General features: G+C 37.7%; 1 protein-coding gene across 2 annotated transcripts in view; it reads left to right on the forward strand.

Annotated features, from left to right (window-relative positions):
* Positions 1–1,154: 1,154 nt before the first annotated feature.
* The window catches only part of tspan9a (tetraspanin 9a), a 215,370-nt gene continuing 191,455 nt past the window's right edge, over positions 1,155–25,069 (forward strand). For both annotated transcript variants that reach the window (XM_077516569.1, XM_077516570.1), the window contains exon 1: positions 1,155–1,425. The gene's annotated coding sequence lies outside the window, so the exon portion shown is untranslated. The remainder of the gene's footprint in view (positions 1,426–25,069) is intronic.

Here is a 25,069-nt window from a genome sequence, read left to right on the forward strand (position 1 = left end):
TTACAGGGTACACACAGACAATTATACACACTCACATTTACACCAATAACCAGTATAATTACCGTAGACGACATGTTTTTCAAATGTGGTAGGACCATAAATAAATCCACCACCATGCTGTTCAATTTACCAATTTAAAAATTGTATTTAGTTTTTTTGTTAAATAAATCAAAAACAAATTTTTCCATGGATACTGTATCAAAATGTTTGTTTAAAAATATGCATTAAATGCAAACAAACAAACAAACAAACAAACAAAAAACAAACAAACAAACTAAAACTTAGGTTTGACTATCAAGGCCACATACACTTATGCCTTTCAAGATTATTGAGTGTTTTATTTATTTTTTTATTATAAATAATTTGCTAAATATCAACCTGTATTAATTAAAAAATATTTTCAAAGAAATTTTTAAAATAATATATACCGGACTGTCTCAGAAAATTAGAATATTGTGATAAATTCCATTATTTTCTGTAATGCAATTAAATTAAAATTTTAATATTGCTGATTATGGCTTACAGCTAAAGAAAACTCAAATATCCTATCTCAAAATATTAGAATATTTCCTCAGATCAAGTAAAAAAAAAAAAAAGCCATCATCAGCGATATTAAAACAATAAAAGGTTTGCAATATTTCAATTGATTTGTATTGAATCCAGAATGTATGGCATTTTTGCTTATTTAATTACATTACAGAAAATAATGGACTTTATCACAATATTCTAATTTTCTGAGACAGTCCTGTATATATATATATATATATATATATATATATATATATATATATATATATATATATATATATATATATATATATATATATATATATGTATATATATATATATATATATATATATATATATATATATATATGTATATATATATATATATATATATATATATATATATATATATATATTTTTTTTTTATTCCCAACATTCTGTTAGTTACCAAAAGTCATTTTTCAACATTTCGCTCAAGACTCACATAAGTCAAAGTATACAGTATTTTATTCTAATACAAAATACGATATATTTTCTTCCCCTAAACTTTTAATGCAGCCAAGTCTAATTCCATCAGTTTCCCCCCTGCAGCAATAAAATCAAATCCCCCTCCCCGGCGCGCCTCTAGGAGTCAGTAAGACCTTATTGTTCCACCACTTCATTTCCTGCTCGTCCAAACTCTCAAATAGAACAACTTTCATCATAACCAGAGACGCACACACAGAGTACACCCCGAAAGTGAGGAAGACACCCCAAATTGCCAACCATAAGAAAAATTGTCATCCCAACGGCTGCGACGAGGACTGCCCGGAGGCCAGCCAGCAATCGGAATCAGAGAACAAACAGCGACTGGAAAAGTTTGTATTGGAGCTGCGAGGTGGCGTCTGACAGGTTGTTGTGACGACAAACTTGTGGAAGGTGAGTTCCTGCTTTTTGGTTTAGACTCATTCAGCTTTGAAACTAATTATTTTACTGTCTGTCACATCACGTTTTTTTCCCTTCATCAGTCATTTATAGCTGATTATGAAGTGACACAGGAACGTCATGCAAATTTAGACTCTCCTGAGACTTAAATCTGATAATTTAGGCTACTTGTGTTACACGACCACGGAGGTCTTTGTTTTGGCAGGATGCATGTTTATACTACCTAGAAGTTTTACACCACGTAGGCTAATAACAGAGTGGAATGCTCAGTATTGTGATTGCACTTTGCAAAGTGTACACTTGCATGATGCGTTAAGTAGGATGCAGTGAATTTCCACATTACTCCACGGACTTCCGTGGTGTTTGTGATCTGACATCACATAAAGATAAAATGTGAATGAGTTCTAAACTCTGACCACTGAGAGGAAGTGAGGTGGATGAATCCAAAGACCTGACTGATTGTGGGTTGGGTACTTCATTTCCTCTGATGGCCCCAGTCAGCGACAAGCAGTGAATGACTGATATAGTCACTGATCTCTTTCCCCAAAACAAACATTTTAGATTTATTAAAAAAAATAAAAAATAAAATAAATACATAATAATAATAATAATAATACAAAAACCATGGCAACATGCTTTAGTTAAAGGCACTGGAAGTTTTTTTTTGTTCTCTGTCTCTTTTTTAATTACTTTATTTTGTTTATTATTCTGTGCAAAAAAATAAAAATAAAAAATACCTTCCTCACATAGAGCTTAATTAAATGACCTATTTTCTGTGTTTGTCCAAGGGTCGTGCACTACCCCTATTGCAATGCGTATTACATGGAAGCCAGTTTATTATTTGATCCCCTAAAAATAAAAACAAATGAACAGTGATGAAAATAAGATTTCCTCATTGGTGATAGTTAGTATTCTCATTTTCTGGTTGGATGCAGTCAGTATGCCTTCTCTCTGTGCGTGCTGCTCATTGCTCATGCGACTCGAGTACGGGTTTTGCACTCATTCACCACATTTTGGAATATATTTGAGGGAATTTATATCCGTTCAGAATGACATTTGTGATGTTAATATTGGAGCCGATAGAGTGCTGGCTGTTTGTGGGATTACTTGTTTGACAATGACTTGGTGTCTACAGTTTTCGAGAGATTGACATTTTGCTACTATATTTTGTGGTCATGGAACAAGAAATCTCCCAAATGTGTAATTTGCTGAACCACGTCAACATCTTTGAGTACCTTGCAAATACATTTAACTGGTGATGCAATTGTTTAAGCCTTGGTGGTGGTTTGTGCTTCTTGTATATTATATATTACTTTTTAAATTTTTATTATACAAAGTAGGCAAGTTCAAATGATGTCGGTTGTGTTCTCTGAAATGTGGAACATTTATTTCAGTGTGTACCCTTTCTGCATATAGGCAGGCACTAAGTTAGGCGTTCATCTTTACTTCTCCCCTATTTGTGGTTGATCTGTTTGGGAGAGAGTCACTGCTCGGCCGCATTTTGGAGGATTTGTTTTATGCTGACTTTGTCCCTTCTGAGTGAGAATAAACAAAATGTCAATGCTGTTGTGTGTCATTTCAACAACACACACATCGCAGAGTCAAACTCCGCCGGTCCCTACGTCTACAATCAGCGTTTTCTAACTCTCCTTATTTGCCTTGTACATGACGTGCAGCAATAAATACGATCCAAGCTTTGAGATGCTTGCCTTTGGGTTCCCTCAAAGCAGTATCAGTTTTTAAAATAAAACGGTATAAGGTCAGTGATATCAAACATGGTAGTCCTTTTTGTGTACTGGACCACTTTGATTCCATAACAATTGTAAGTTTTGTTTGTGGAGAGTTTTTCCTGTGGGAAGCACTGGCTGATTCTCCGTGGCAAACAAAAGCAGCAATGTGTCGCTGTCACACACTGGAGAGCTCGGCTCTGTGTTCTGGCCCTTCCTGAAAGTTCCTATTCTCTTGGAGCACCAACATCCGCACTGCTCACTCTGCAGGGCCACACAATGGACGAGCTGTGCTTGCTGTATCAACATTTACTCCTCTCTCGTCCCCACCCGAAGGTTTAATCACATTCTTGTGGGCCTATCGGTAACAGGAACAGGCTGTCTATGTATGTTTGTGGTTTTAGGCCGTATGAGATTGTAAGACTCATTGACTTTACATTTTGTGTTAAAGAAGCTAAATTGAATAATTAATGAATAAATAAGTCAATCGTCGGCTGGCTCATTCTCTGCATTTTGCCAGATTTTTTGAAGACGGAGGTCTCTGGTTCCTTCCAGGCGATGTGCATGCTTTCACAGCCACGCGGAGATGCCATTTGAGATATTATGTCTCAGCCAAAACAAAAACATACCCCACTAGATAACATTAATTATTTATTATATTTTCTTTCTTTGATTTTAAGTGTTTTATAAAACAAAAAACAAAAAACAAAAAAATGAAGATCCAAGGACTACACAATTCACGCTAAACTAAAAGCCAAGGGATAAAAGTGGCTCTTAAGACAAGACTTAAAAGACTCCACTCTGGGAGCAGTTTGAATGCGGAGAGGCAGATTGTTCCACAGCTTCGGGCCACCCAGATCTGAAATGTTCAAAGCTTTAAAAACAAACAATAAGATCTTAAAATCAATTCTAAAATTAACAGGAAGCCATTGCAAAGATGCAAGGATTGGCCATATGTTCATATTTTTTTGGTTCCTTTTAAAAGTCGTGTTGCAGAGTTGTGAACTAACGGCAAGCGATAGAGAGCATTGTGGCTAATTCCTGTGTAAAGTGCATTGCAGTCGTCCAATTGTCCAAAGTTTTTAAAAGCTAAAAATGATTTCACTTTAGCTAAAAGACGGCGTTGATAAAAACTAGATTTAACAGTAGCGCCGACCTGCTTAATAAATTTAAATTCACAGTCAACAATGCCAAGGTTGGTGGCGGAGGGACGGACATATTGTTTAAGGTAACCCAAGTCATGTGCGCGCCAAATGCCACAATTTCATTTTTCCCCTCATTGAGATTTAAAAAAGTAAAAGCCAACCAAGCCTTGACATCATCAAAACACGTGAGGAGAGATGTCGGGGGGCATGTAGAGTTGGCAGTCATCTGCATAAAAATGGTAGGAAACATCATGTTTTGAAAGATTTGTCCGAGGGGTAGAATATAAAGTGCAAACAGCGTTTGCATGCGTAGCAGGACAGATGGCTACAAAGACGTCAGTCCATTAATCATGTAACAATATAGGGGCTTGTGGAAGCAGCAGTGGCTCTTCCTGCTTTGTTTGAAGTTGTTACATTTCATTTCAAGTAGGTGTTCAATTTTACTTCCATAAACTCATCCTAAATTACAACATGTTCTGCAAGTCTTCCTCAGCTCAATGAATGCAGATATTATCTCACAAAAGTGAGTAGACCACTCACATTTCTGCGGATATTCAATTATATCTTTTCCATGGTGTCCCAAGAACACTGAAGACATGACACCGAGACACAATAAAAAAGTTGCCAGTATCCATCTTATATAACACTGTAAAATTATTGTTGCTTTAAAATAACTCAAACTACAGCCATTAACATGGCAACAAAAGTGATTATACCCTAAATGAAAATGCCCAAAGGGTCAATATTTTGTGTGGCCAAAATTATTTACCAACACTTCCTTAACTCTCTTGGTCATGGAGTTCACAGGGGCTTCACATGTTGCCATCGAAATCCTCTTCCATTAGGGCTACTTGATTTTGAAGAAAATATTAATCATGTTTAATTTGGTAATAATTGCAATCACGATTATAATTTTTTATTTTTTTTTCTGGTACGAACCAAGAACATGTTTAACTCATTCAAACACAAAAACGTATAAACACGTTTTTCAATACTTTGTCCTGTACTCCCCAAAACGTATTTATACGTTTTTTTTTTGTTTGTTTTTTTTTAAAGGTGAAAAGGTCGCTTAAAGCAATGGTGGTTATTAATAAAATGGCCAGCATGTGGCAGCAGAGTATAAGAGCTCAACCATGGCCATGTTGCAACAAGCTCTTGTTGCCAGTGTTTTCAACAGGTTTGTGAATGATGAAACTTAGTTATATTCTAATGCTAGCTGCTGTAAAACGGAAGCAGATACAAACATACTTTTTTTTTTCCTGATGAAAGAAGAGACTGTAATCTTTCTTTTGGTAGGCTCCGTGTTTTTATAGCAATAGAACAGAATGTTCTATGGACCTTGTAAAATTAGTCAAAATCCAGTAAAACAGCTGGGAGTGAACGTGGTTGCTTCAGTGAAAATGGCTGGGACTGAATGATTTAAATATGTAAAAAAAACAAAAATATTAAGCGTAATAAATTTCTTTGAAATACTATAATTTTGCAAGTTAGTTTTGGACCAAACAAGATTTATTAGTAGTTTTAAAATAAAAAAGGTGCAAATATATACATTTAAACAACTCAAAATTAGTATGAATAATCTTTTACTTTTGTTTACGATTATGCCGATTTTGTAATTGTGCAGTGTAAATTGCATTTTCACAGCCATAAGGTGCACCGCAATGAAAGGCGCAGTCTCAGTTACGGGTGCTAGTTCTGTATTTAAATAATAATTGAGTAATTTTGAACAAAATAAATACAAATTCACATGAAAATTTGAAATGTATAATTGTAGTAATTATCACCCAAATTATTTCATGTGAATTCATGAATTATTATTATAATAATTAACAAGGGTTAATTATAACTAACTCATTCACTGCCATTGACGTCTATAGACGTCAAATATCCATATTTTACTGGGCCTGGCATTGAATGCGTTATCACACACAAAAGGTGCACCGCACTATTGGGCGCGGGCACGGTTAAACATACGATAGCTCAAAATATGTGGTAGCATGCTTTCACGCTAAAAATGCTAGCGTATGTTTTTAAAAAGCCCGCAGAGCAAAACCGAGTTAGGTTGTACCTGAAGTATTTAACAATGTAGGCTACTCATGTTACTTTTGATCAATCATCATCCGCAATTCCTTCAAAGTCCTCATCTTCTGTATCTAAAACGAACAGCTGGGCTAGTTCTCCATCAAATACGCCAGGTTCTCTCTCGTCATAGAAAGCAAAGAGCACCATGATGTCCAACTGTATCTTATATACAGTAAGCCCGGCCCTGGTTGAATTTTGTAAGGCATTTGTTTGAAATACACAACGTAGCTAACTAGTTGAGATCACTGCCACCATGCAGTGCTTAAATTTGTGATCGTAATTCAAAAAAAATAAAAAAATAAAAAATAAATCAGCTGAACAATGACGTGATGCTAAATTAATTTCAACTTTCTTACTTTGTGGAAATGTTGACTGCATATGCTTTCAACTATATGGTCATCCATAATTAAAATAAACTAAAGATTCAATTACTTGAAATAGGAATTAGAAACATTTGTCACCAAATATTTCTCAGCATTGCAAAGAGCCAACCGAAAATCAAAACAAAAGCTGTAACGCTGCCGCAAACTGAACAAGCATATAAATGACAAGCAGAAAAAGCTGTCAGTATTCATTACAAATAAACGATAGCCTTCTCACCACCCGTTGTGCTATTAGCATTATGGAGCAAAAAATATATAATTCTGTTCCAGCAGATATTCTACAATAACAATGCTTGGAAATTTCAGCATTTCCTGAGGAACTAGCTAACAATGTAAAATAAATAAATAAATAAAATAGATAGAGCTATTATTCATTCGTGCACAATGAAGACTTCAGACACAATCCTGGCGATATAATCCCCGTGAGCAAAAATGTTTCTTGCAAGACAGCTGTTGAGTTTAAATAAATTTTCTTTTTTTTTCTGTACATATTTATACCACAACTAAACAACCCAAAAAAAGAGAGACTCCAACTGTGCACACTTACTGGGTTCTGGAAAAATTGTGGAATTGTGGACGTATTCATTCATCTCTTTGAAGTCCCAGTTTCTTTGCACACGCAACTTTTGGCCGAACGAGGTGGAGATGATGCTTTCAGCCCATTTAGCCATTTAGCTAAATCTCACAAAAATTGTTAAGAAAACTAGAGGTATAGTTATTATTATTTTGTTTTTATTTTAAGACATTATTATTTTAAGTTGCTCACTCTTTTTTTTCAATTGCTATTTGTTGCTGGTTAAGTTTTGTGATACTCTGTTTGAAATGGCTTTCAGTCTTGTGGCATTTGGCTTGTACATCAGCAAATCCACTGCTATTGCGGCAGACCGTGATGGTTCTCTGGAGAATTTGAGTATTGCAGGCAATGTGTTCATATGAGAGGGCTCTCATGCTAGTCAGCATTGCGTATACGGACGATTAAAGCCATGCGGCGAATCATATTCATGGGGTCAGGTTTCAAGAAAAGCCTGGCAGTCTTCCAGGCCTATAAAGCACTGGTGGAAACACTGGTATGGCATGGTGTGTGTGTGGTTGTTTTCAATTACCCAGTCGTCTGTCACCTTGAGGATATTTATCAACGAAATGCCTAATTTTGGTTTTCATGACGGTCAGTGCAAAATGAGTTGAGGTTCCACTCACCATCAAGGAAGTTATGTTCTTGAGTTTAGTTTGTCAAAAAAAACCTCTGCTAGCATCTTCATTGCTATCATTAGTTGTGGCTTGCAGCCATGACTGGGGGCTTTACATTTATGTGGTAGGCTAAACTTGATCTGATCCTGTAGTAAGCAAACTCCCTACAAAGAAAGCATATATCAAAGTGCCGTTGGGGCGTTTTTTTTTGTTTTGTTTTGTTTTTTAATGGAAATATACCATTCATTGGACCGACAACTCTTACATGCGCTTTCATTTCACATCTGTTCCTCACCGCTCGTGCCTCAGCTTGCCGCTCGTACCTCAAATAGGTTAGCTCACACACATAGGTGGTGGGCTGAGGGCCGTTTTCGTGTATTTGAACGATCCGCAACGAGGGAGGACTTCATTTTTTGTTAACATCAGCTTCATTTCCCAACAAATGAAACAAAAATTGTTGGCACGCTTAACTCTTTCACATTTTGTATTGATCGGTAACTTTGTGTGGGTTACCGGCTTCGGCAGCTATGCTCGGGGTCTGGTATCGGTATCGGCCGATACTGCAAAGCTGGGTATCGGTATCGGTATCGGTATCGGGAGCCAAAAAACGGTATCGGAACAACGCTATAATAAAATAGCTGTACTTGAGCATTCTTTTCAGCGAATACTTATATATATATACATATATATATATAGTAGGGGTGTGAATTGCCTAGTACCTGACGATTCGATTCGTATCACGATTCACAGGTCACGATTCGATTCGATACCGATTAATCCCGATACGAATTTATAAGTCGATTGTTGCGATTTTTTTTCATTCAAATTTAGAAAATACTAATCAGTAAGCTTGTAGAGTGTAAGATTTATATGAAAATGTATTATTTATTTATCTGAAATTTCAGTCTTATAGAGGTTGTAATCTGTTTCATGTTTGAACAGCATTAAAATAAAATATTAAGGCTTAATGTTCCGTTCATATAACATTCTTCCATGCTCAAGGTGTGAATCCTAAAAAATAAAAAAAAATAAAAAAAAAAATAAATAAAAAATAAAAAATCGATCCTGCCGATTATTGAATCGATTCGAGAATCGCGCGATGTAGTATCGCGATATATCGCCGAATCGATTTTTTTTAACACCCCTAATATATATATATGTATATATATATATATATATATATATATATATATATATATATATATATATATATATATATATATATATATATATATATATAAATTAATTAATATGGAGGCCTTGAAAATAGATGTATCGCAGAAAATGGCTCTCATTTCCAAATGGCAAATGCCAGATAAATTTCAAATTAAATCAGTCTACACTAACACAATACACAATAATATCTGGAAAAGCTTTGTCATTGTCTAAATACTTCTGGGCCTAACAGTAGTCTTTGGGGATTTTTACTGTGGCTAAGATTCAGACAAATGGGTTACATAGATGAAATCCTATACTATATCTCAGTTTGAGCCTGGTGATGATTGTAAACCACCTAAAAAAATATCATAAAGCGTCTGTGCGCATGGAAAATGATTCCACATTCAAATACCGTAAATCATTTGGTTAGGAGCAGTATAATGGATGTGTGCATCTAATTATCCTGCTCCAGGCCAGTTTGACAACATATCTTCAGCTTGTATACAGTTAGTATAAACATGAATATGAATATGACAATATAATATTTAACTGGCACCATATCAAATTCGGCCTTTATCATTAAACGTGTCGTTTTAAATGTGTCGTTTTTAAGTTCATTGTTAATTGTGGCTGTTGTTAATGCTATTCTTGTTATTTTAGAGGATGAATAGCACATTGTCTGTTTTTGATGATATTACTTCAACATGTTTCTCTGTAAATGACTTTACAGGAGTAGGGATGTGATTATTTTCTTGCCTTTATGTCCACAATAATTAGTGCTTGAGGAAATTAGTGACATTATTTATAATGATTACATCTTAATGTGTGTGACTGGCACAGCTTCTGAATTTCTTTTTTTCCAACTTGCTTTGCCTCGCAATGTTGCAGTCAGTGTTCTTTTTTTCCAAGTGGCATGGCCAACGAACAAAAAAAACAAACAAACAAAAAAAAAACAAACATAAAACCACTTAAAGTGACACCAGTGTATTTTGTGCTTTCAGTGTTGAATTTGGTTTGAACACGATTTGTTTTGGACCATGTTGAAACTCATTTTTTTGTGTACAACAATGTTATCAGATACCATAGCTTGTCACGGTCGATCATCTATTGGTCGAACATCATCTGCTGTCTCTTATAGTGTAGTTTTAGCATCATCATTTAGTCAAGATAAAGGGTGGTTATTTATTTATATTTTTGACAGTGATTTATGTCAATGTGATGTAGATTCTCATGAGAATCCTGTATGTCGCAAGTGTATAATAAAAAAAAACAAAAAAAAACTTTTCTTTGTCAATATAGTTATTTTTCCATTAGTGAAAGCGCCATTCTAAAACAGCAGCATTAAAATCCCATAGTGGACATGCACGTTACATAAGGTACAATACAATTAATATTGACGATGGACGAGTACTGACACCAGACATCGGGCCGATGCCAGGTCAAGTTATTTCAAGGTATCAGTTCTAGGGACGGCGGCCAATAATAAATCGGTTACCCTTGCGGCTGTTTTAAAGTCAGGAACCAGATGGACCAACTTACAAGTAAGTGTTTGGTGATACGTTATCTTATATATATCAATGAGTCAATGCGGGGTGCTGAAAAAACAAAACAAAACAAACAAAACAAAACAAAGCTTTGGCGATCTTACGTGATCACGTTGTCTGGAATCGCGATTTCTCTAAAAAAAAAAAAACAACCCAAAAACACACGAGCCGCAGGCTGCCCCAGTGTGTCTGGGCTTAGTGGGTTACACCCTAGACCAAAGGCGCATGCCCTGTACTGGTCGCCAGCCATTTGCAGGGTATATTTTATTTTATTCCTAAACCTAAACCAACATGGAAATGCCCCCCCTCTGTCTGTCTGTCTGTCTGTCTGTCTGTCTGTCTGTCTGTCTGTCTCTCTCTCTCTCTCTCTCTCTCTCTCTCTCTCTCTCTCTCTCTCTCTCTCTTTCTCTTTCTCTCTATTTCTCTCTCTCTCTCTCTCTCTCTCTTTCTCTCTCTCTCTCTCTCTCTCTCTCTATCTCGTGATCGAGGTTGCGGCAGGTTAATGCATGCTTTCCATAAACGTTATTTGCGTCACACAAACTAGATGTGCATTGGGGTGGGCATATTTTGCGTCAAATGTATGCAAATTATCTAGGGGGTTGGAGAGAGTGAGAGTGAGAGAGTGAGAGAGAGATTTCCATGTTAGTTTAGGACACATAACGTAACCCGGGCTGATCGGCAATAGCGAGGAGGCATTTTACGATCATTCTTACGTGCCAGATGCATACTGTACGCCCATGCCAACCTCGCACCAATCATTTGTACTTTATGAATGAATGACATCGTTGTCGTCCTCTCTGCTCTGTACATGTTAATGGCGCTCTAAACGCTTACTCTCGGTCCAACCTCGCTTTCTGATAATGTCATCTTTCTTGCAACTGTTACAACCATGTTCTTGGTGCAAATCCATTGCCGTGTGTGGTAAATCAGGTGCAAATTTGCTCCAAGCTGTCACGTTTTGTGGGCGTGTTTGCGCCGGTATATGATTAGAGCAATATCCTTAGTGAATAGGTGGGTAACTGGGCGCAGACTGCGGGTGCAGTTGTGGTTGTAGTTGTGTGGTGACGGATTTCCCCATCTGCGCGTGTTTAGTGAATTAAGCGCTCCCGGATTGATGCATTTTTACCGGTTAGCGCCGTGCAAAGGCGACACAAACCTTTAGTGAATATGCCCCTTAGGGTTATTTATTTATTTATTTGCAGAAGGACATTGTAAATGCCACACACCAAAGGCGTGTCATGGCCAACACAATCTCTGGACTTGAAACCTTTTAAAAACTTCTGGTGTGTGATCCAGAGGATGATGGATGGTCAGAAACCACCAAAGAGAACTGAGCTGTTACTTAAATTTCTGCCAGCAGCAGCAACGTGAAAATTTGGGCAGTAACATGTCAAGACGTTTAACAGTGATGACAATTCTGGGTTATTTCATGAAGCATAGATTTCTGCATTTAAAAATATTAGGCATTCATGTTTTTGTTTTCTATGGATTAAATACACAAAATGACAGAATTAATAGAAACACTTTACTCATTTTAATTAAGCTTGTCTAGTAAACCAAGGAAATTGCTAATTTAGCATTGAGATTGAGCATGCACGAGTCTGTCTGAAGATAAATTGTTTAGGCATCTCCTTCTTTTGGAAGAAATTGTCTGAAAGAAGCCACAAAAAGCTCATGAACTGAGCACGTTTTTGTTTTGTCCCCCCTACTTTTAAATCCTGTCCGACTTTTAAGATGGAACCCTACGACCCTTGCAGACAAAGCAAAGGCATCAGAGGAACTTTTCATCTGCAAGATAGCTAAAATGTGGTTTCAGTGGTGTAAATGATGAATATGTGTTGCTGTCCTGAGTCATGAATCAGATTTGTTGTCTGTGAAATTTACAACCTTGCCATTGGAAGGGAAATTTCCAGTTTCAAAAAAACAAAAACAAAAATGCACACAGTAAGAGGGACTACTTCAGTTTCCCTGGTAACCTATATAGGCTAAACTGTGAATTTTAAAAGAAGAAGATAAAGAAGAAAAAGTCACATTTCTGAATATTGTGGCACTTGACCTGGCTGAGTTTGGAGACTTGTCACAGATCATCTTCAGATCGCTCCAGAAAAGATTCCATGCAAGTCATTTGAACCTGCTGCGATGAACCGGACCTGAGCGAGCCTCATTGGGCAGGCAGAGCTCGTTCTTCACCAGCGCCCTGCCAACGCGCTAGTCAAAAGCACCTTTGTGAGTTGAGCCTGCTGCTTCTCGCCCTGAGCCCTCAAGTGAACTTTTGAAACATGACTCTTCCTGCTTTACATTATTAGTCTCTACCTTAACTGCTTACATATGTTGTTTTTACATGGATGATCAAACCAAGTTAGGGAAGAAGTCGAAAGACTTCCCAGTGAAACTCGCCATATTCATGAAAGAAAGAACAACAGACTAGCTTTTTATACTATTGCAAAAGTGTAAAAAAAAAAAAAAAAAAAAAAAAAAAAAAAGTACATTGTTTAAATATTTTACCACACTTGAAACACAGTGGTGTTCAAACTGCAGCCTGGGGGCCATTTGTGGCCCACCCACTGTTTTGAGCGGCCTGCGGCATACACTAAAAATAACTTTTAACATAGCCATAATGGTATTTCAAAAGGGTATGGGAGATAAACAGTAAAACAGTGAAAAAAAAATGGAGGTGTAAGTAATTGGGACTATCACTACTATTATTAAAGCTTTTCTATACTCAATAAAAATATAAACACAGCACTTTTGTTTTTGCACCCATTTTTTTTATGAGATGAAGTCAAAGAACTTAAAAAACTTCTTCCACATACACAATATCACCATTTGTCTCAAATATAACTGACTGGTTTTCTCGGTCACCAGAACTCACATTAAATTAAAATAAAAACTGGTGGTCTCCACTACTGGTTTTTATAGCCATCGCCTTCTGACAGACACACGTTCCGGCATCTCCAGCTTTAGTCTTCTTTACAATTATGATTATGATCGATGTGTATGTAAAATATATCTAATTTTTAATGGACAGCTGTGGAACCCCGGGTACAGAGCTGTGGTGTGCTTGAGCATGACAGACTACTCGAACCTCTCAAAAGGCACTTATTAACAGCCCCCTCCTCCACCGGGTTCCACCAACAGCACAGCATGGTGTTTGTTGGGATTGGTCAAATTTTGTTTACTCGTGTACATGACCAAAAAAAAAAAAAAAAAGGATTTTTATCTTCTTCTTAAAATGATGTATCTCCATGTAGTAACATTAAATCACTATTTAATTAACAGTCGCAAAAAAATGTCTACATTGTCAACATTTATCGTCTATATTTTTCAAGTGTGCTGCAATCGTGAGAACAACCAGGGCAAATTCCTTTCTACGCCCCACTTTGCAAGAAAGAATATTGTTAAGAGGTCCATAGTTGGTGTTGGTGCTATTTGATTTTTTGTTTGTTTGTTTCATCGTTGCTAGAATGATTGGAAAAGAGCGATTATACATTTAAGTTGGCAACAATGAAGACAAGCCATTGTGCTTGTTCAGTAGCATTGCTGACACGCACGCACATCAAAATAAAAGCAGCGCATACTTGACTTTTCAGTTTAACCTTCTAAAGCAGGGGTCTCCAAGTTCGGTCCTCGAGAGCCCCTATCCAGCCTGTTTTCCATGTTTCTCTCCACTAACACACCTGATTCATGATCGGATTCGTTATCAGGCTTCTGCAAAGCTTGCTGATTAGCTGTTCATTAGATTCAGCTGTGCTGAAAGAGGGAGAGATGGAAAACAGGCTGGATAGGGGTTCTCGAGGACCGAACTTGGAGACCCCTGTTCTAAAGGTTGCAGAAACTGTGAAGTTCATCTATGAGGTTGGTGGGTAGGGAAAAAAATGAGCAAAAAAAAAAAATGAGCACAACCTCTGATGCTCATTTGATAACCATACTTAAGATTTGTATGTGCACCCCTGTCTATACTGTAAAAAAACAACTTCACACCATTCCTTCAGTCAATTTAATGATTTTTTTGTGGCGGCGATGCATTTAGTCTTTGGGTGTCATAAATCTGCTTGTTTGAAGCTACCAAGCATTGAATGTTGCAGGTAATCTGGCATGATCTCTTATTCATAAAATGGTTTTTGATGCAAAGTGCCATTTCGGCAGTCTTTCAAATTTGCACCATTTTATTCCAATCTAGCTCACACACTTTAAAATGTCATAGAATCTCCCTTTATTACAAAATATGTGCATGTAAGCGTTCGTGTGTGCGTTTGCACATAAAAATTCTGCACAACAGTTTATTTTCACAGAGGCGCCTCTTCTCATGGAAAACATGCCTTTCGTTATGCCCCCTCCCCTTTTAGTATGCATATGTTTTTCATTTAGATTAAAAGATCAGTGCTTCGCAAGTGTGAGGAAGTGTGTGATGACTGACGTGTTTACTTACCTTCGGTGGGTTGCCAGAATGCCTCCGGATGCTGACATGTATTTCATCTGACGGTTCAGTTCACCTATTTAAATTCCACACCCTGCTATTTATATGAATGTTTGATAGGTGTGGTATATTCAGCTTGTTGTTAGTCTACTCTTGCCATGTTTTCACATTGAGTACCATTAGAGAATGAATACACTACGCCAGACATCAGTTCCATCTCTTTATTTATTACAATCACGTGGCTTTCTCAGGTGCCTCAATCAGGGGCTCGTTGACAGCGCTCAAGAACAGCCAGTCCTCATTTCAACATTTTTGTTCCAGAGCAGGATTTAAACTTTTGACACCTTGGCCTCCGAGACAAGTCCATACGGAATAAGCTGCTGGGATATCTTAAAAAAAACAGAAAAAAAAATAGTAACACCTCTCACTCACTATGATGGACTCAGAACTGACACTTTGTTGACACCATTGAAAACCACAACACAATCACAATTGTATTTCTAATTAGATTTTAACAACATATATATATATATATATATATATATATATATATATATATATATTTGATTAATCGATTGTATTGGCTCACAGGTTGTGATCACAGGTGCACTGGACAGACCGTAGTGTGTTTGAGCATTAATTCTAGGCTTTTGACAGAATTATTTTTTATTTTTTTTTCCAAAGATCTCCCATGTAAAACTTGTCTTTTATGTCTTGAGATGCATTGTTGTCGTTGAATGTGGTGCTTTCTTTCAGTCGAGGGCAATGACCCAGATTATTGTCTCGGACAACAGGCATTGTCTGTCATTGTTGTCATGAAATGAGATTCTTCAGCCAAGCAAGGACACTTTCAGCTCCTACAGCAAATTTCACGCCGCACAAGTTGCAGTCTTGTGTAAAAGAGAATGACATTGGCTGTTGTTTGACTTGATAACCGTTTTGAGCATTTTTAAAAACATAAACGCGCACAGTTAAATTAAATTGCATAAACTCTAAAATGTCGGTAGTAATTATTCAATAAATTGCCTGCTGGGTTCGCTTGTATGTTTGACAAGTTGCAAATTGTGAATGTTTGTGATAAGAAATATTGCCCTATAGTGTAACAATAGTGTACAACTCAAAACCACACAATTGCACTTCAAGATAAATCATCATGGCACATTTGACTATAAATTAAAAACATTTAATGACATGCTGTGAGATGAAATTAATTTGAAATGCACAATACTGTAGCTACTGAGAGTGCAAAGCATATACACAGAAAACAAGAACATTATCATGATGACTCAGTGCTTGTAAGCAAACAAATACCCGGCCTCTTTTTTTTTAATAGCCATATTTATTCTTTGTATTTTTGTATTTGTTTTTAAGCAACTTACAAAAAATGGAAAACCAGTTTGCAAAATATGTGCTGTATTAATATTTAGTATTATTTTAACTAAAAGAGTACTGTATTTTCTAGGGGTGTGAATTGCCTCGTACCTGACAATTCGATCCGTATCACGATTCATAGGTCACGATTCGATGCCGATTAATCCCGATATGAATTTACAAGTTGATTGTTGCGATTTTTATTTTATTTTTTATTATTTTTTTTACTCAATTTAGAAAATACCTTTCAGTAAACTTGTACATGTACCCTGTAAGATTTGTATGAAATTGTATTATTTATTGATCTGAAACTTCAGTTTTATAACTGTGAGCCACTGTATTTAACAAACAGGAATTGAAATAAAATATTCAGGCTTAATGTTCCATTAATATAACAAATTTTCCATGCTTAAAGTGTGAAAGTTAGACGTTTTGTTGAATATATTTCCATAAAAAATGTGTGTTAAAAAATCGATTCGGCTGCCTTTTGAATCGATTCGAGAATTGCGTGCTGTAGTATCGCGATATATTGCCAAATCGATTTTTTTTAACACCCCTAGTATTTTCCTTTGCAAACTACAAAACTAACTACAAACTACTACGACTACTACTACTAATGTAAACTACTACAAACTGCAAACTACAAAATATCTCCAAATCCACAAATACGCTAATGTCTTGCTTTTGTTTTGGAACGGTGAAATAAAACAAACGATGTATGTCTTTCAAAGCTTGAAGGAAATAGGAAGGAAGGAAATTCCGGCCCACTGTTGGCCTTTGGTTCAAATGATTCATGCATGCCCCTTGTCCCTGTTGCTTTCTTTGCTGGGTGGTGGTTACTGGGTCCTCTCTGCTCAACTCATTTTGTTTGACACAAGCTTTCTCACACACTGGGAGATCCCCTTTAACATGCAAATGAAATGAAACCAGACCGTGTGTGCCAGTGTGATCTCTCAGTCATTCGTCTTGCTCAGTGCTTTAGGGCCCAGATGAAAACTACAATATTAGTTGGACGCTTGTGAGACCTTTCAATATAGTTATTGTGAGAGTGAGGATACTTTCTGCATTAAAGAAGCACCCCTGTTGAGCGATGACATGTTTGTTTAGGATTGAAGGAGACGTGGCTGGTATTCATGTTCATCTGAGCTCAGTTAAATGTTTTCATTACGGGCATGTGGAATGAAATGTTTTTGTATTGCATCTTCATGATAATGGAAGAGGGCTGCCCTATTATTTAGGCATCAAAAACTTAATCACGCTCGAGACTGACTGCCAGCCTGCATGAAATTGGCTCTATAGCTAGCAGCCCTGTCTAATTGTATATCAGGGGCACTTGAGATCAAATCTTGCTGTGAAGAGCTTTCATGGCATTTAGCACACATCTTCTCAAATGAACTAATGCATTAAAGAGGAAGTCAACCCCCCAAAAATTCCCATTAATAATATGTTCTATGCGCCCCTACCGGTACAAACACGGCATATTGTGATTAATATGGCATTTGTGGAACATGAACTAAGTAGCAACCCCCCCCCCCCCCATCTCAGGGGGCATCCATTTTGCCCCTTGCTGTCGACTGAAAATGACCCGAGTTGCTCAAGTAACAACCAATCACGGCTTACCTAAGCAAGTGTGATGTCATTTTCAGTCAACAGCAAGTGGCAAAAGGGCTGCAATGGCAAAACAATGGATAAAAAAACGGTTGATTTTGCTGCTTAAGTCATATTCCGCAATTGCAATATTTATCATAATGTCATGTTTAGACCGGTGTGGGCACATAGAACATTTTTTTTTTGTGGGTTGACTTCTACTTTAAATATATTACTAAAGTTTGTGAATCGTTAGTGATCTAACACTAAAAACAAAAACAATTCCAGCTGATTTGATCAACCAGTTGTAGGTTGAGTAACTTCCCTCATGATGGTATGGATCTGGTAATTACTACTCTTGAGACGTTACACAAGATTGGTCAGCATGAGACCCAAGCTGTCCGTCATGATGCCACCTGAATTGTCTGTCTATTCTCTCCCACTTATCGTATTTAAGCTTAGAGCAGGGAAGCTGGAGTCGCTCTAGCTGACGAAGGGCGGAAGGCATTGTTGACTTGTCTCCAGTCAATCACGACACAATTGTGAAGGGGACTTTGAGGGAATTGATCCCAAACCACTACATGCCAAATTGCCCATTTCTATAATACATTAGCCTAGCTAGAACCTACTGTAGGGCTGTGATTCAGCTTTGTGAATAACTACTAATTGCTGATTTTTCTTCTTGCCATTGCTGACCTGGTGCAGGAAAGGGCAAAACAAATTGTCTCTTTTTATGGGTCCGTATGGATTTTTGGTGATCTACTGTAACAGCAAACCGATGGCCTTGTTTAAGTACATACTCCAGAGAGACTGAAAGCTTTTTAACTACAATTCAATAGTTTAACTAATAGCTGGATGTTGTCATGGCTGAGTGGGTGTTTTTATCAGAAGTAGAACCGCGTTTGCTGTCGGGGGTGGCTGCTGTGTGCGTGTTGCGGTGAACGTGGAGCCTACACGCGCAGCGCCTGTGCGCATCGGCGGTTTCTCGCCGCTTGGGCTGCAGCAGTTTCTTCGCTTTTGTGTCCTGGGGGCTTGCTGGTTGAAAGGATGTATAATCCATCTCCAACCACTGCAACATGATCTTCAGTACTGCTTGGGCCCTCAGTGGTGCTGAATAAATATTTGCAATCACAATCTGAAGAAGGGGATGCATGTATTACAAATCAGTCGATTGCTCAAATTCTTGCATTCGTTTCTGTCGTTGTCTTGGCTTGTTTCCGATACTGTATTTAGATACTCTTTATGAATGAGACAGGATTTAGCATGAAATAAAAAAATAATAATAATAACATTAAATAAAGTGTGCTGTTTATATTTTTGAGCTTCAGAGAGGGTACGAATTGTTCACCACGCTCACATGTACAGGAATAAAACTTGAACTCTGCAAGATGTTTTTTTTTTTTTTTTTTTTTCTGTCGGAGACAAGAACAAAATTGATGGCTTTTCATGATGGGAAGTTATTGTTTCTTCCAAGTAGTTTTGAAAGGTACATGAACTGCTTAGCTTTTTGGCGGCCATACCTGCCTGCTCATTGAAGTGTTATGCAATGGATGTGACAGAGAATATAGTTATAGGGTACAGTCACGTTCCAACTCCTTTCTCTTTTCCAAACCAAATAGATATACTGTTTCCCAAGTTCTCATGGAAGTAATTATATTAGAATAACGCTGCCCCTGCTCCTGAGTTAAAGGCCCAGTATGCCGGTTTCACTCAGGAAAATGCACTTTTTAAATACAGGATGTACACACTTACATTTCTCTCAGTCTACACATCTGGGTTTATGTTAATCTTTGGTGGTGGTTTTGTCCTATGCCCCCCCCAGCCTGTATTTTGTCATTTTGTGTTTGTTTTGTAAACAGCGGGATGTTTCTGTGGAAAGACAGTGTTTACACAACTCCAGCCAATCGCAGAGCGGGGGGTATCGCAAACGGGGGCGAACATGTCATGTCACTCCCACGGCAATTCGAAAGCACGCACGGATTATTTATTTATTTATTTTTTCACTCACTCACTCACTCACAGAAGCTTACGTGTGTGAATGAGTGAGTGAAGAAAAAAAATCCGTGCGTGCTTTCAAATTACCGCGGGAGTGACGTCACGCAGCTGACACGTTCGCCCGGCCCCGTTTGCGACACGCCGCCCCCCGCTCTGCGATTGGCTGGAGGGTTGGAAACACTGTCTTTCCACAGAAAGTTCCCGCTGTTTACAAAACAAACACAAAATGTGCAAAATACAGGCTGGGGGGGTGTTGGGGTTTAGGACAAAATCACCCCCACACGTTAAGAAAAGCCCAGATCTGTAAATTGAGAAGTAGTTTGTTTGTTTAAATCCTGTTTTTAAAAAGTGCATTTTCCTTAGTGAAACCAGCATGTTGCATGTGTCAAACTCATAACTCACTGGTCAGCGTCGGCGTGGAGCAGGGTGACTGCTGTGAAGCCCAGGGATTTTGTGAGCATCCCCCAGGGGGTGTGCAATATTAAAAATGCAATGGCCAAAACTGAAAACCACAACATTGATGCGTGTGACTCCTAAATGAAAAATTTTCTCTTCCTCTGATTCAATTCAGTGCTTTGAAACGATTATGTTTATTTTTTCTCATTCCATTCGTGGATTCTTTTGTACTAAGCAAACATCTGCATCCTCCTCTCTAACAACAACTGCTTATGTGTCTTCTCGCATTACATTCATCAACCTTTTCATAGGTCTTCCTCTTGCTCACTTGCCTGGCAGCTACATCCTCATCACCTTTATGCCAATTTTATTTATTTATTTATTTATTTATTATTTTTTTTATCTCTCGTTGGATGTTTCAACCTACAGCTTGGTCATTCTAACTTTGTCTCCAAAATATCGAACCTTAGCTGTCCCTCTCATGAGCTAATTTCTAATCTTATCCAACCTGGTCGCTCCTAAAGGAAACCTCAACTCATCTTCACCTTCGGCTATGCTTCCTGTATCTTCAGTGCCACTGTTGCTTCGCCTTACATTATGGCAAGCAAACCGTACTGCTTGATGTTATTGGCCTTGCACAATTACATTCACACGTTCAAACAATTTAATTTTCAGTTACCTTTGCGTTCTTGTGTTTTAGGATGGTGATAAACAATTCCAATTCCACTTCCAAACTACATGCATGCCAAGTATGTAATGGCTAAAAAGAATCAAGAGCTGGATCTCAATCTGTATTGCCGACTAATAAAAAAGTATATTTGGGAACAAATCATTTAAAGTTTTTATAGACTGTAAAATGATTTTGAATTGATGGTGAGTCTTGGCTTCAAACAGAAGAAACAGAACATGTGTGATATCAGTACCAGCTGTGTGAGTGTTTAGTTTTGACTCGTTGCTAATACAGTACTGTCATTTTCTTGATCAGTTACATCAAAAACCATGTCTGCATGACTCGGTAGGGAAGAATCAATTTCGGGCGGAGCTGGGGATCAATGCTGTTATTTGAAGGGGATTGTGCTCAATGGTAGAGTGCATGCTTAGCATGTATGAGGCCCCGGGTTCAATCCCCGGCATCTCCATCTTTAGTCTTCCATACTACAATAATGATTAGCTGTGTGCATGTACAGTGTCTAATTTCTAAGGGTCAACTGGAGGGCTCAATTATTATGAATACCCTACAAACAGCATATACTTTGCTCTATATATTTTGATAGATTCACGTAGCATTGCCGTGCATCCATCTATGAATGGCGCCCTTGGCGACCACCGTTAGCAAGTATTATTATAAATAATTATTTACAGTACATACACATAGACGACGTCGCGAGTATGTCGTCACCACAGCCGTATTGGATGAGGCAAAGCCATTTGTAAAGATGCCTCGTTCACTTTCTCTTCTGAGATGTATCATCAAGCCACAACTCATTGGCTTAACAAGGAACCAACCTTTGAGGGGATGTCATTCTAGTTCTATCTTACTAATTATTTGCCGATTTAATGACACAATTGCCACATCCAATATGGAGAATGCACTGACGTATCACTTCCAACGGGCCACCTGTTTGATTGGTGTTTGAAGAATTAATATGAAAAAAGGGAAGCAAAATCAAACATAAATTTTGATGTCCAAACAGTTTGTGGCTCCGGTGGCTTCTTTTTTCACGTGGCTCTCTAGTATGTATGTAGTATGTCTGTCTTCACTTGTCGTACTCTGATGCTCCTTATTATACTATGTACATATTTTACAGATATGTCTTGCCGCAGTACACAATATCAAAAACCCCCCCCAAAAAAACTTTCAGCTTTGGAACATGTACATGACTCTCGCACGTCAACATTGACGTATTCATTGCTTACGTTATAAGTCTGTATACCTTTCACCAAGGCTGTGATTGGCTGTTGCAGATAAAACTGGCCATCAGTCAAAAAAAACCCAAAAAATAAACACACAATCACCACTAGGTGCGTTTCCATTACCCTCAGTTTTGCGCAAAAGGCATGTTTCGCAACTGGATTTGTGGAAAAAAAAGTCTCAAATATCACAAAAGTTTTTGCGCTTTCATGAGGTGATTTTTGAGACGTATCGAAAAAGACTTATTTCTCAAAAGTGTAATGGAAACACTTTTTGCGCATTAGTAGTCATGTGACACCTGCCCGGTCGCGGAGGAAAGGATTGTAACACGTGGTTTGCTAATGTGTATTTTATTTTATTTTTTACTTACAATTGACTAATATTTGCTTTGAGAATTATTTATGTTGATGTTGTATTTTAGTTTTACATGCTGAAGTGTTTTGTATCGCCTTACTGCACGTCATGAGCGCAAAAGAGAGAGATGTGTAACCAAGCGAGCCTCCTTCGAGAAGTTGAAGGAGAGGAGAGCTTGAAATCCTGTCCTGCCATGACTGGTTAATTTAGCAGGGAGGAGGCAAGAAAACATCAGAAACTTTTAACAATTTGTAACCCGCGTTTTACCCATGCAGCTTCTGGAAACAACAACATTTTAGGATTACAGGAAGTAGGAAGTACGGGTCCACTCACTTTTGTGTCGGAACTGCTTGCTGACTGCCGAGGGACACCAACACTAAACGCCCGAAACCGACCGATGAGGGGAGAGTGTTTTTAAAGTAATACCACTACACCCGGCGTCCGTCTACCGTCAACATCATGAGTATCTCCTACAGAACAGCGAGGTCTCGCGAGACGGGACAGTCCGAGAATTGCGCCTCAGAAGCGAAACGCTCTTCAATGGAAACACCGATAATTCGAAATTGTAATTTATCGAAATTAGGGATGGGCGAGTATCGATACCAGGTATCGGTATCGGGCCGATACCAGCCTTTTTTCAAGTACTCGAGTACTCGTGACGCAGACGAGTAAAAGCGACCGATGGCAGAGGGGGAAGACGTTAAGTGAGTCCTCCTTGCCTGTAACTGGCGCTAGCTTGCAGCAGTTTTTCACCAAAACTTCACTGGTGTGGAAATACTTCAAAATTGTGAATCTTAAACTAAAAGAGCATTTTTGTGTTTTATTTTGAGCGTTAAGACTATTGAAGAGTGACTGTGCTGTTTTTTTGTCAAAATTAAAGGAAATATATTTGTTTAAAAATATCTTTTAGTGATTTTTTGTTTTTTATTTGTCAAAATGTACTACTGGTATAGGCAGTTGGTATCGGTATCGGTGAGTACTGAGGGTCTGAGTATCGTTATCGGTCTGAAAAAAAGTGGTATCGAACATCCCTAACCGAAATAGTACAATATCGCTTTTTTTTTTTGTGAAAAAGGGTGATGGAAACGGACCTATTGTTTCTTTATATCTGTAATGTCTTAGTGATAAACAACTCAACATTAGTATTTTGAAGCACAAAATTAGCTACTCTGATCAAATATAATGTGAAAGTTTACAATCATCTTGGTGGGGGACGGGGACTCGGACAGATGTGCAGCCATTTGTATTTTTCTTTACATAATCGTATACACCACTAACGTTAGTCAAAAGAAATCCATGACCCACAAGGCAATGGTGCTTCTGGATTTCTTGTAAACAGCGATGATGGGACGGGATTCGTTTTCACCGGGAGCGGACGGGACAGGATTTGTTCTGTGGGAGTGGGATGAGGCAGGTATGAAAACCCACTCCTGTGTCTTCCTCTAGTACACATTTAGATGACTAAAACCTAAAATTTTACATTAAAATGACGTATCCACTCCACACTGTTACAGTCTTTTATTATTATTATTATTTTTTAACAAAACTGGAATGGCACAGGTACTGCTTACAATCCTGTTTTATAACTGTCAACTAATCATTTGCCGTATTGTATGTATTTTTCAAATTAACATGCTTTAAGGCTTATGTGGGCCACAAGCATCTGTGAAGAAATATTCCCTTCATAAAGCATGAAGAGAACCTTGATGCAGATGCTCTTAGTGCCTACACTCAGAATGATTGATTGCCTCCAACAATGCGTTGATGTCCATGCAACAACGATCCCCTTCTTATTTATGGTGTGTTTAAAATGAAAAGTTGTCCAACTTGGAAACATGCTATGTGCTTCAGAGTAAGTGTTTCATTTTGGTCAATGCTGTTGACCAGTAGATGGATGGAAGAACTGATTGGAAAGATGGAGGTGACCACAGGACACCGCAGTTTATGGAGGTTTAATAATTTCCCACATGTGAAAGTCTGTATGCAATGGATAAACAAGAATACTTTGTAATAAATACATAAAATAAACCACTCATTTGCAAAATTATTTCATTCAAATTTAATGTTTCAATTGCTGTATGGCCAAAGACACAACAATGGTGAAAAATAGTAATAGAACATCCTGTATTGAACACGTCACAAATATATTATAAAACTTTAAGCAATGGGAACAGAATCTTGGCGCATGAGAAAATTTATTTTGATGTGATTTTTGTCATCATTCACAGATGGTTGACTGGAATAAATGAAAATTATTTTGAAGCTGGATTCTCTTCTCCATAAGTTTGTTCCTGCACTTTCTCAATGTGATACTTGAGTCCTAACACGTTCGTCATGCACGCAGGAGGCACTCGTTCATGAAAAGATTTAGGCAGGTAG

Source organism: Festucalex cinctus, chromosome 3 (assembly GCF_051991245.1).
Source record: "Festucalex cinctus isolate MCC-2025b chromosome 3, RoL_Fcin_1.0, whole genome shotgun sequence".
NCBI lineage: Eukaryota > Metazoa > Chordata > Actinopteri > Syngnathiformes > Syngnathidae > Festucalex > Festucalex cinctus.